Here is a 12,006-nt window from a genome sequence, read left to right on the forward strand (position 1 = left end):
TAGTCCCCACCTCACAGTCTCCCTTCCAACGGCTGTGAGACGCTTGGAGCCTTCTAACCTCACCTGGCCTTCCAGGGTCCTGTTTGTCTGTGGCAGACGGAGAAACGAGAGCGAGCACACAGTGCTGGGCCTGCGAAGGGCACCCGTGGTGGAGGGAGGGTGAGGGGCTCGGCTCCAACCCTCCAGGCCCCAGGCTACACCCCAGAAGGGCAGCTGGAGGAGGCCAAGAGCAGGGGAAGCAGGAGCCCAAGGGGTGTGCAGGGGAAGCAGGAGCCCAGGGAGGAGGCTCTGGTAGGGGGTGGGGAGGCAGGGCCATAAAGACAGAAGAGTGAGTCACGGCGGGCGGTTGGCCTTTCTCTGCCTCCATGACACAAACAGACAGCAACAATGCGAATGAGGGGAAAAGGGGGAAAAAATCACCACAGTTTTCGTCCTTCACACATGAGATGCTTTTATTTTTCCAAGTTCTTTTCCAAGCCCTAGCGACATTTATGCAAAAATGTTATGTTGCAGTAAACACAGCCCGGGCCCAGTTTTGGACCCAGCTGCCCGCTCAGCCGGCTTCCTGAGCGCCTCCCTGGCTGGCCGCGAGCTCCACCCGTTCAGTAGCTGGGACGCATCTCCCCCAGTGCATCCCCCGCCCCCGGGACCCCGCAGGAGCCCCCACCACCACCACCACCAGGAGCCCACGGCTTCCCCAGACCTGCCTGCTCATGTCTGCTGTTTGCATCACTGGAAATGGTTACTCATTTGTCAAGCACTGACCTTTATTGCGATACTTCTTACATTTCCTTCATAACTAGAAAGGTGGCGCCTGTATCAGTTCTCTGGTTTGCTAATTATAGCCCCTCTTGAACGATCTGTGAGGGGTTTTATTCTAGCTTGCCGCGTATTAGCTCTTTATACGAGGTGACGGAGCGCCCTGGTTTGCCTGGGCCAGTGCTGACGCCCGAGCCAGCCCGGCCGAGCCCGCTGCTCTCCTGCCCGCTGTCCCCGGCCAGCCGTGCTTTCTTTTTGGTTGGTGAGAGCAGTCGCAGGGTCACTGTAAGAGAACCGAATTAGCACGGGTTAAGCACCTGGAGCAGCACCAGGGACATAGTTCTTGATACGTTTGAGGGAAGAGGGCATAGCACGTTGAGCTAGAGTGTGCGGCAAGGAATCCCATTGCTGGCTCTTGGCTCAAATCCTGACTCCTCCGTCTCCCCTCTGCGAGACGAGACGACAATGGCATGCTGGAGCCGGTATGCTCACGCCGCACAGAATAGGCCCCACAGCAGGCAGCCCCCAGGGCCAGCCACCGTGGGCGGCAGTAGAGACGGGGGTAGGATGTGTCTCCAGCTGCCACTACGGGTCATCTGCTCTGTGACAGGCACTGCCGGGGGGACTGGCCGCCCTGCTCTTCCCGGACCTTCCGTGGGTTTAGCACTGAAGGCCCTACATGCGGGGAATCCTTCAGACCGGGGCAAAGGGCTGGCCGGTGACCCAGCTACTGGGAGAATCTTAAATGATCTCAGTGCACCATCTCGACACAGACAGAAACAGGGATTCTGGGCGAAGATGTGCCCGGATGACACGGTGGTCCCAGAACCTGAGGTCATCCCACTCGATGAACAGTGTCCTTGCTGGGAAGGGGCTGGGGAGCCAGAGGCTGGTTCATGGTCACCTGAGCTCAGCTCTTCACAGTTTCCAAATGCTGTCGCGTGCTGACTGTGCAGTTACCCCAGCCTCACGAGGTCTGGCGCCTGCGCGGGGGAGGGAGGTCTGCTTCCCAGGAGGGCTGGGCCAGCCCCCATCACCCTGCTGCAGGAGGAACAGCGTTGGCTCATGGTGACAAAAGGATCATGACTTGGGTGAGTGGCTGTGCTCACAGGAACGTCATCCACCCTCGTCTTTCTCTTCCAAGTGTGTGGACCCAGGGGCTGTGCTGGACCCAGCGAGCCAAGGGCAGAGGTGAGGAGATGAGCAGAGAGACCAGCCTGCATGGCAGCTACATGGGCGGGTGCTCTCATTCAGGGAAGGAAGGCCCCCTGCCGCCTCCATCCAGGGGCCCTTGGACGGGGGCCAGGCCACTGGCGCCACCACACTGGGACTGGAGCTAAGCTGGAAGCACGTGGGGAGCTCGGGTTCAGACAGAGGCTCCTGGGAGCACAGCCCATCAGCCCCGCACGGCGGCGGGCTGACCCAGTGGCAGCGGGCTGTCGCAGGGCTGGCGGCCTGTCCCAGGGCTGGCTGGCTGGCTGGCTGTCCCAGTGGTGATGGGCCATCCCAGGGCTAGCTGGCTGGCTGGCTGTCCCAGTGGCAGTGGGCTGTCCCAGGGCTGGCTGGCTGTCCCAGTGGCGATGGGCTGTCCCAGGGCTGGCTGGCAGCCTCCGGGGGGGGGGGGGGGGAGGGAACACCGCTGGTGGGATTTGCCAGAAGAGAGGGCTGTCTCTCCCATTCCTACCCTCTGCTTTCCCCAAAACTCTCTTCTGAGCCTCAGCCTCTTCCCGCTATTGATGGGGATTCCTGGACGGTGGAGACGCTGACCCACCAGTACCCCGTGCCTGCGTAGGTGCTGCATAATCTGAATCGCCGCAGAGATGCGCGGATGCCTTGGGCTGTGGGTCTGAGCCATCTGTAGCCGGGGGACACGGTTCTGAGGACAGAATAATGATACTAAGAATAAGATGAGGGACTGTATGCTGTATAGCACTTTCAACGTGCCGAATACTGTGGTAGGTGCCCTGCCTGTCACCCTCAGTACGACCCTGTCTCTAGGTCGGCCTGACGGCTCAGAGCTGGGCTGTCCTCTCCTTTTGGCTTCTGTATTCCTACTAATGCAAGCTAAAATCACATGGCTTTTGTTTAGCCACTGAAACACCCGAGTGAGTGAGAGAAGAGTGAGGTGGCGGGTGGGTGGGTAATTCTGGAAGGAGCCAGAGGAAGGCTGCTCTGCTGAGCTCACAGAGCAGTACATGGGCAGTGAGGGCCGTGCAGAGGGAGGGCAGGACTCAAGGCGCCGGGACTGGATTACAAACCCAGGCCGGCAGCGGGTCTGCACTCCAGGTAAAGAACAGAGTGCTGAGCCAGAGCCCCCCCCCCCCCAGAGGCTGTTCCGCTCCATGACTCTGCATTTGGATGATGGCATGGTCCGAGGCTGCCATAATCCAGAGGGATCCCCAGGGTGAGCACAGAAAGAGCAACTTCCAGAAGAATCTTCCCTTTGTTCCATCAGGAGAGCACACACAGAAGGTGCCTGGTACGGTGTCTGTGCCTGGAATAATTTGTAATCTACAGTTTTCTTAACCTTCCCTGGGTTTCCCCCCTTTTCCGTCTGTTAACAGAACGGTGATGAGTAATTGCATCTGACTTCACTATGACGTCAGCTGGCACCTGTCCTGAAGAAGCCCTTTGTCCGCTGACTGCCCTTCAGGGACGTGTTTGTGCTGGTGCCTCATTTAGGCCCCTCCGCTGTGGCTTGTGGCTTTCCGGCAGAGAAGTGAACTCCGCGTTAGGAGAAAATGGAAAAGTCAATCGTCCGCTACATGATAAGTCCCATTTCCTCTCCTTGTTTTCCAAGACGAGTTTTTAAATCATACGTGAGGGATGGTCGTCACGTGAGAAATAAGAGGCTTCCGATATGCATGCCCGCCAGGCTCTGGGGTATCTCGCCTGCCGTTCTCGCCTGGGTTTTATTCCGCTGGGTTCACTTTGCTGAGTGTCTGTCCATGTTCAGGAGTCCCTCAGCTCGTCCCAAACAGACCCGCGCCATTGTCTGCACCACCTTCTGTCACACCCGGTCTGCTCTGGGAAGATCGCCTGAGGACCCTCCCTCCTGCCACCGTGCCTTTGCATGCGCTGTGGGCTTTTCAAGGAGTGTCTTTCCTTTCACTCTCTGCTTCCGTCAATCCCGTACATCCTTCAAGCACAAGACGGACCCTGGCCCAGTCTCCCAGAAGACTTCACAAGCCCCTCCTTGAGGTGGCAAGGTGTCCCTCCTCCAGCTGCAGCAGCCTCTTCTCACCTCGTCACACATTAGGGTGACCCATGCTTGGTGGGAGCTCCGCAGACACGGAGTCTGGCTGTCGTGTTCACGGTAGCCCCACGGCCTTCACATTGCGCAAGGCATGGGGCACAGTAATGGCTCAAAAATGCATGTTAATTAAATACAAATAATCTAAGGAATCACTTTGCTATGCCGCCACCTCCAGGAAGAATTCCAAGATCCTTCCAGCCTGGGAGGCTTTTCCACACGTGGCCTTCCTTTGCAGTCTGTGCCTCTCTTTTACCCCGGTCCCTTTCTCCTTTTCCACTCCATGGCAAATGGCCTGGCACGTGGGAAGTGCTCTGTAAGTGGCCGACGAATGAATGTTAGCAGAAAACTGAACTGATTTTGCTCACAGAAGCATGGAAAGAATCATTCTGGGATACTCTGTGTACTGGGATCATTTTTTTTGCCCTTACGTTGTCAAAAACAATATTCCTAGTATTCCCTAATATTCCAGGGAAGACCATGAATTCTGAGACCCCATCACCTGTCTGTGTAATATCTTCAGCTTCCCTGATTATAGAGGTTCACAGAATTTCCTGATTCTTGTTGTCGTTGTTGCTGTTTTGAGGTCCACAGATTTTCGAGGCCTAGAACGTGAGGGTTGGCACAGCTCTGAAAGGTTGCCTAGTCTCTCTCAAGCCACCTCATCTTAGAGATCAGGAAACCAAGGTCGAAAAGCACAGAATAATTCATCAAGGCAAGTCAACGGCCAATAAAACGGGTCTCACCTATATTCACCTATATACAGACACAGCGAGGTCCGATCAAGCCTTAGTTCAGAGCATTGCACCCGTCTACACCCTTGATCTGATCCTAATACTCTCGCCCTCCCATGCCTGACTCTGTGGAAGAAGCTCACATGATGTGGGAATGGTGAGTATTTGGGAAGGACCATTCAGAAAACATGTATTGAATTCAGTAAGCTTTACTGTTACTATTTTTGCCAGGATGGAAGTACCCACGAGAGTTGCAGACTGACCCGGTTGTGTCCCCAGCACCAGCGCCTGGCACGTGGTAAGTACTACACAACACATACTTGTTGGGTTGAAATTAAGAATGCACGTGTCACCAAGTTGTTGGTCGAAACTGGAATGATACAAAGTGGATCGCAAGACCCCCGTGCTAGGATGCTGTCCAAATCCATAAAGGGAGGGACACATACACAAGAAAAAATATAAAAACCCGAAAAGGAAGGCTACACCAGCCTGAGAGTAGTGATTGCCACGGGGACCAGGACTGGGGCGGGTTCCAGGGAAATCTGATTTGTGTCTAGTGGGTTTTATTTTTTAATCAAAAAAAGAAATTGAAGGAAGAAGTGAAGCAAATATGACAAAATGTATTTATTTATTCTGTGTGATGGGTACACAGGTGTTTGTTATATCCATCTCTGTGATTTTCTGGGGGTTTGAGATTTTTCGTAATACCGCAGCTGTATTATGTAAGGAACTATTGTAGTTTTACTGTTGGTCCCAGTGCTGAGGTTTCCAGACCGTTCTCAGATTCGATGGTTCGGAAGGATGCGTGGAGCTCAGGAAAGCTGCTGTACGTGTGGTGTAGTGTAGCGAGAGGACGGGGAATCAGCAAAGGGAAAAGGGATGTAGGGCAGAGTTCGGGCGACGGGGAAGGAGCTTCCTTTGTCCTCTCCTGACAGTTGTACGGGTAGCACTGAATTCTCTCAGAAATGAGGTGTGACAGTACACACCAAGTCCCCCCGACCAGGGAAGCTCCCCTGCGAGCCGGTGTCCAGGGTTTATCTGGTCTCGGTCATGTGGGCATGGAGCACCTGCTCGACTGACCTTAGCTACAGTCCCTGGATCTCCAGATCTAAGACATACAGTGTGGCCTGAGGCCCTCATTATAAATCACATTGTTAACATGAAGCTATCTGGTGTGGTCCAAGGTCCCAGGTATGCAAAGATACTCTTATCAGGCAGAACATTCCAGGGACTCATAGGTTACGTCATAGGAGACTGAGAAGGGCCAGTCCTTTCTTCGGAACGTGCAAGCATCACGATCCCAAGCCTGCTGAGTTAACCCTTTATTGTACAGCCCTGGGCCAACCCAAAGTGAGATGGAAGACCACCACGTGCATTTGTGAAAGATTTTGTGAGCCTGGGGCAGCCACCTACCTCCAGGCTAGAAAAAGTCTGGAGGGACTGGGGCGTCTGGGGAGCCTGCTCCCCACTTCACACCGAGGAAAACGGGCTCGGAACGGACCACTGGAGATCTAGGCTTGTGTCTAGAAGTTTCAGAAACCAAATGGACTGACACTTGATTGACACCCGAAGAATCTAACTTAGGAAACACTGGCGTGGCCGCTCTGGCGACCAGGCTTTGGGATCTGACTGCCCTCCCAGATTATTCTGGGACCAAAAAACAGGTGAGGGTTCCTGGTGGGAGGGAAAGGGAGAACTAGTTTAGGGTCTTCTTAGTCCTGGTCAAGGTGAGTCCAACAGGGGACTGGACCGTAGGATTCTAAGAGGCTAAGGAAGGAGCTGTAAGCAACCAACCGGGAGAAAAATGCATCCACCCAGAGATGAGGAGTGGAGGGGCTTTAGAAGAACCCTTTTAAATGCCACGGAAGAGAAAGGGTAACCGTCCAACCCTGTCAAGCCCAGGGAGTCACCATGGAGAGATTTCCTGTCCGTGTTCTCCACTCCAACCTGCCCTGTTCTAGCTCTCGAGAGCAGAGACCGGGTAGCAAATGTGTGAGGAGAGGCAGAAGAACAGGGTGAGGGGGGACAAGTCCTTTTGGACTGCAGTCTGTACAGTTCAGAGCTGGGGAAGGAGGGACACTTCCAACCGTGAAAGAAGTGTAAGTTCTAATTGTTAATGAGCCTGGAGATCTTCAGTACTGAACGGGGCTGTCTTGGAGAACAGAGAGACAAAGAGGAAACTTTCTGCTTCTTTCCCCCCTCTGTGCTTCAATTCTGGTATTTTCTACCAATTTTGTCTTCACCTGAACTTGGTTCTGTTCCCTGCTGTGCTCCGTCTCCTGCAAGCCATTCTAATAAGTACCAACTTCAGATGTTATGTTTCATATTTCTAGAATGTTCTTCAAAAATATATTTTAGGAACACCTGGGTGGCTCAGTTGGTAAAGCATCTACCTTCAGCTCAGGTCACGATGTCAGGGTCCTGGGATCCAGCCCCACGTTGGGCTCCCTGCTCGGCGGGGCATCTGCTTCTCCCTCTGACCCTCCCCCTGCTCATTATTTATAAGTAAATAAAATCTTTTTTAAAAATTTAAAAAATCTTTTTAGTTTTCTATCGAAATGTCCATTCTTTTCATCCATTTTCCCTCTATTTTCTCAAAACTATAAATCAAAAAAAGCCCTGTCTTTTACCATTTCCAGTATTAGGGTCATCTCAGTCCCCACATCTAAGGACTGTTTCATTTCTTGATCATCAGTCTCTTTGACCCTGTCCCTTTGCATGTCTAATGGTTTTATCTTATGCCAAATACCAGACACGGCAGAACACAGAGGTGCTGGGTTGCCTGATTCCTCTAGAGAGTGTTAGGTGTTGTCCTTGCCCACAGTGAAATCACCGAAGGATTGCCTTGGTCATGTTGAGACGTGAGCGCTGGTTTCAGACTTGGTTAGGGCAGGTCTTTGCAGTCTTACCCCAGCTGCTAGGGTGCAGCCCTTTCTCCCAGTACCCGGTCCTTACTGCGAGGGTGTGGTCCCTCTGGAGCCTCGGCCCCAGGCTCAGGTACTGACTGAGCATGTCTCCTCTGGCTGCTCCTGCACGGCCAGCCTGCTCAGCCCTGCACGGTCTCTGAAATCTTCCTCAGCTTTGCAGCCTCCTGCTGACCCGGCGTCTCAGCCAACCATGCACAGTGTAGGGTTCAGCCAAAGGTATGATGGGGAAAATTTTTTTTGCAGATTTTTTTTCACTCCTTATCTGAGGCTCTCTTGTTATAGGTACACTGACCCCAAAGCCCAGTAGCGTCACAGCAGCCCCAAACTCCAATCTCCAGGGCAAGATGCCTGCTCTCTGTGTGGGCCCCACTTCCCTGCACCATGGTTAGAGAGAATTTCTGAGCTTCAGTTCAGTGCTCTCATGTTCCCTTTTGTCCACCACTGTGCAGAGCCCACAGAAAGGAGAGAGAGATTGGAAAGTGAATTACATCCTGGGATCCTCAGTGATCCCAGACTGGCAGTAAACGAGGCTCAGAGAGGAAGAGCACCAGGAACGACCCATAGTGGGAGTGGTTTTCATGTGACGTGGAATACCAGCGTACTGAACACTTACGACTCTAACAGAGGGAATATCATAAGATGTGAAAAGATAAAACAGACCTGCAGAAAGATTCCTGTTGAATGCTTACTGGATTTCACAAATTAAGCTAGAAATTGTGCCTTTAAATGTTCCTTTCAGGTTTAAATCTGCAGGGGTGAAGTTCTAGCACACGATAAATACAGAGAGGAGGTAAGGATTGACCTGCCTCTCTCTCCTCTGGAACGGAAGGGAGCAGAGTCTGAAAGTAGTTGGATTTGGTTGGTTTAGCCCCAAATTTGGCAACCAACCCCAAAACACAGGGACCACGTTGACCAAAAAAGAAAAATTGTAGGGCATTGCTTGAAAAGGAGTCTGTAGTTGCTTATTAAAAGCATTGCAGTAATTCTGACTTGCAAGATTATGTACGTGAATTTTGATCTTTAACAACAGAAATATGAGCAGAAAGAATGAACAGAGTATTTAATTTTTAAAAAATGCAAATTGGGGCACCTGGCTGGCTCAGAGAAGCACGCAACTCTTGATCTCGGGGTTGTGAGTTTGAGCTCCGTGTCGAGGGCAGAGGTTACTTAAAAAACAAAATCTTAAAGAAAATGCAAAGGACCAACATCATAAGAAAAACATGTTCAAATAAAGGCAGAATAAAACAATTGGTTAAATCCATTAAGTGTAGCCTAGAAACTAAGCGTGGAACAATTTAAAAAACCAGCGATTCAAAGAATATAAATGTCTCCAAATGGGCGGATGGCTTGGATGAATTCTGACGCATCAAAGAGTGGTTTGCCTGCGGTTCAGCTTGGGTGGAAGCGCAAGCCTTTGTGTGACACACGCACGGTCTGCGTGGTACACGGTGACGGATTGGTGACAGCCGACACCATAGATCGGATTGGCAGTTTGTGTTCTGTTGCCTGCCTGTATTCACATGTTATCACAAACAGGTATTGCTTTCGTGAGAAGAACTCCTCCCTCACCAATTCCTCAGAGATCTGGACGTTTTAATGAAGCTTTTCTCTTACTTAAAGCTATTAATTCAGTTTAAGCCAAGTGTGCCGGAGTTGCTCACTTGGCTGTTACTTTGCGCGCGGGGGTAAAGGAATTTCACTGTTTCCAGTTCTGTAAAATGGGAATAATACCCACGTCCGAGGGTTAATGCTTTATTGGTGTTTAGCAATAGATTCTTTCTAAAAATTTTTTATTTAAATTTTAATTAGTTAACATATAGCACAATATTGGCTTCAGGAGTAGAATTCAGTGGTTCATCACTTACATAAAACACCCACTGCTCATCACAACAGGTGCCCTCCTTGATGCCCATCCCCCATGTAGCCCATCCCCCGCCCATCTCCTTCCATCAACCTCAGTGTATTCTCTGTAGTTAAGAGTCTCTTATGCTTTGCCTCCCTCTGCCCTTTTTCCCCCTTCCCCTATGTTCATCTATTTTGTTTCTTAAGTTAAAGCAAAATCATATGGCATTTGTCTTTCTCTGACTTATTTTGCTTAGCATGATACACTCTAGCTCTACCCACATCATTGCAAATGCAAGATTTCATTCTTCTTGATGGCCGAGTAATAGTCCATTACACACACACGCACACACACACACACACCCCACGTCTTCTTATCCATTCATCAGTCAGTGCACACTTGGGCTCTCTCCATAGTTTGACTATTGTTGAGCAATAAATTCTTAGTGACCAATAGCTGTTTAAATCAAGCCCGATGATAGATTTACAGGAGAGCCAGCAGGGAAAGGCGAGAGATCTTATTTGGTCCCTGTCGCCCCTTCCAAACCACTTCTGATTCCTCCCCTCTTGCCCTCACTGCACCCAGTGCCTTCCAGCTCATTCCATCCAGCGCTCTGACCTGCCCCCTACCTCCCTGCAGACACCAGCTCACTTCCGGGTCTCTCTTCCCCTGTTCATGACGGAGTTGGGCCCCTGACTCTCGGTCTTCCTCTCCACCCATGCTCCTGCCCTCACTCTTGCCGACTTCAGTATCTAATCATCTAGTGTTGGCCTTGCCATTCCTTAACCTCCTGTCCTCCACCCCAGCGCAGCCCCTTGGCATCGTCATGGTCTAGACCTAGCACACCTGGTAAATTTACCTTTGCCGGAAGCTTCATTTCAAGCACCTTGCTCTCCTTCTGACCTACTGTCTCTGGAATCCACTTCAATAACCCTTTGACGTCAATCCTCCAGTCCTCCTCCTTCATTCCATTTTCAATATCCCGTCCCCGCCCTGCATCTTTGCTTGCCTCCATTGCAATCAGTTCTTTAAATGACTGTCACTTCCCTTCGCCCTTTGTCCCTCTATCATATCTGTCTGGCAAAACTCCAATCCTGGTTGGACCCGCCTCCTAGCTTTCCTTGCACCTGCTCCTGGCCACCTGAGTGTTGCTACACGAGAGAGCACACAGACTCTGGGTGACACGTTCAGCTTAGAAGTCATCCCCACAAGCTGAACCGAGTAAACTACACCGCATGGCAAGTCCATTTTTTCTTGAGTAGGTTTGCTTTTCTCTTCTCTGGGACAGCAGTTTTATTATCTGGAGCTGCTTCTCCCTCCAGGTCACGGGATGACCAGATGTACGTTCAGAAGTTGTGCTCAGTGAGGGGCTGCATGTCTGTTCCCTTCCTGCTGTTCTCAGGGCCATCCCTGAGTGTCACTGTCTTGGCGGCAGCCCATTTGGGGCATGAACCAACCCACTGAGCTGACTGATTGATGATCCAGGCCCCGTTCTTCCTTCCCTCATACCCCACTGTCAGGAGCCCTCCCCAGGAGGCCATGGGTGTGAGCTGTTGTCTTAGTGCTGCAGAGATGCCATGGCGTGTGTCCTGTGTGTAAACTTACTTGTGCCTCTAGACCTATGCAGGCCCAACTTCCACTGCACTGTTCCCATGGTGCACGGCTGTTGTGCCCACTCCACCCAGTGGCTTGGGGGGAGGCAGCACCCAGATCCTAATGGCAGGTTTGGTCCTTCAGTGACTCATATCCACTGTGAGTCTCTCACCTAGGACCCAGCAGCATGCCACGATCTGCTTTTCAAATGGAGACTAGTTCTCTGCTGCGGATGGCATGGCCTTGTTCCAGATCCCCAGGAGCGGTGCTGGACTCTCTGACCTCAGATGAACTCCTTAACTGCCATGAAATCCTCTGGCACCATGGAATTTGCTGGGTCATGTGGCCCTAGTGGTGAGGCTGCTTGTATCATAATCCAGAACCCAGGGCAGAATTCTCTTTGCTCTGGGTTCTGGCGAGGAAGCCCGGGCAGCTGGAAGTCAGGCTGTCTTGTAGGAGCATGGAAAGGCCCAGAAGGCACAGGGGCAAGGGATGATGGGAGGAGAGGGACCAGATCCGGTTTACCTCGCTCCCCTCGCAGTGATGGTGCTTTTCCCCACCATGTCTGTTTTGATCATCTCTTTTTCCCTTTGAGGATGGAGTTTATCTTTTAGTTCTGCCTCTGAGAACGTCATTCCATACGTGTATGGCCTTCAAACTAAACGTGCTTCCGTTCGCTGCCTGCCAGGACATAGAGGTAGCTTGTTCATTGCAAGATATTCTTTTAAATATTGATTGGCTTGCAGGGGGGAGTTTAGAATTCCTCTGTTAGCACTTAGGAATGTCAAGTTAACGTTTTGTCACCTACCATTGCTTTCAAGTGCCCAGGCCAGCGCTCTTCATTAGAAATACAAGGCGAGCCATGTAGGTTACTTTACATTTTCTAGTAGCCACATT

The 12,006-nt window shown here is 51.5% G+C and overlaps 1 long non-coding RNA gene across 1 annotated transcript in view; it reads right to left on the reverse strand.

Annotated features, from left to right (window-relative positions):
* Positions 1-692: 692 nt before the first annotated feature.
* Positions 693-12,006, reverse strand: part of LOC123802374 (uncharacterized) — a 32,410-nt gene continuing 21,096 nt past the window's right edge. The window contains exon 6 of the long non-coding RNA XR_015722071.1: positions 693-1,042. This is a non-coding gene — a long non-coding RNA (uncharacterized LOC123802374). The remainder of the gene's footprint in view (positions 1,043-12,006) is intronic.

This window comes from Ursus americanus, chromosome 28 (genome assembly GCF_024610735.1).
Source record: "Ursus americanus isolate L20-20 chromosome 28, mUrsAme1.1.p, whole genome shotgun sequence".
NCBI lineage: Eukaryota > Metazoa > Chordata > Mammalia > Carnivora > Ursidae > Ursus > Ursus americanus.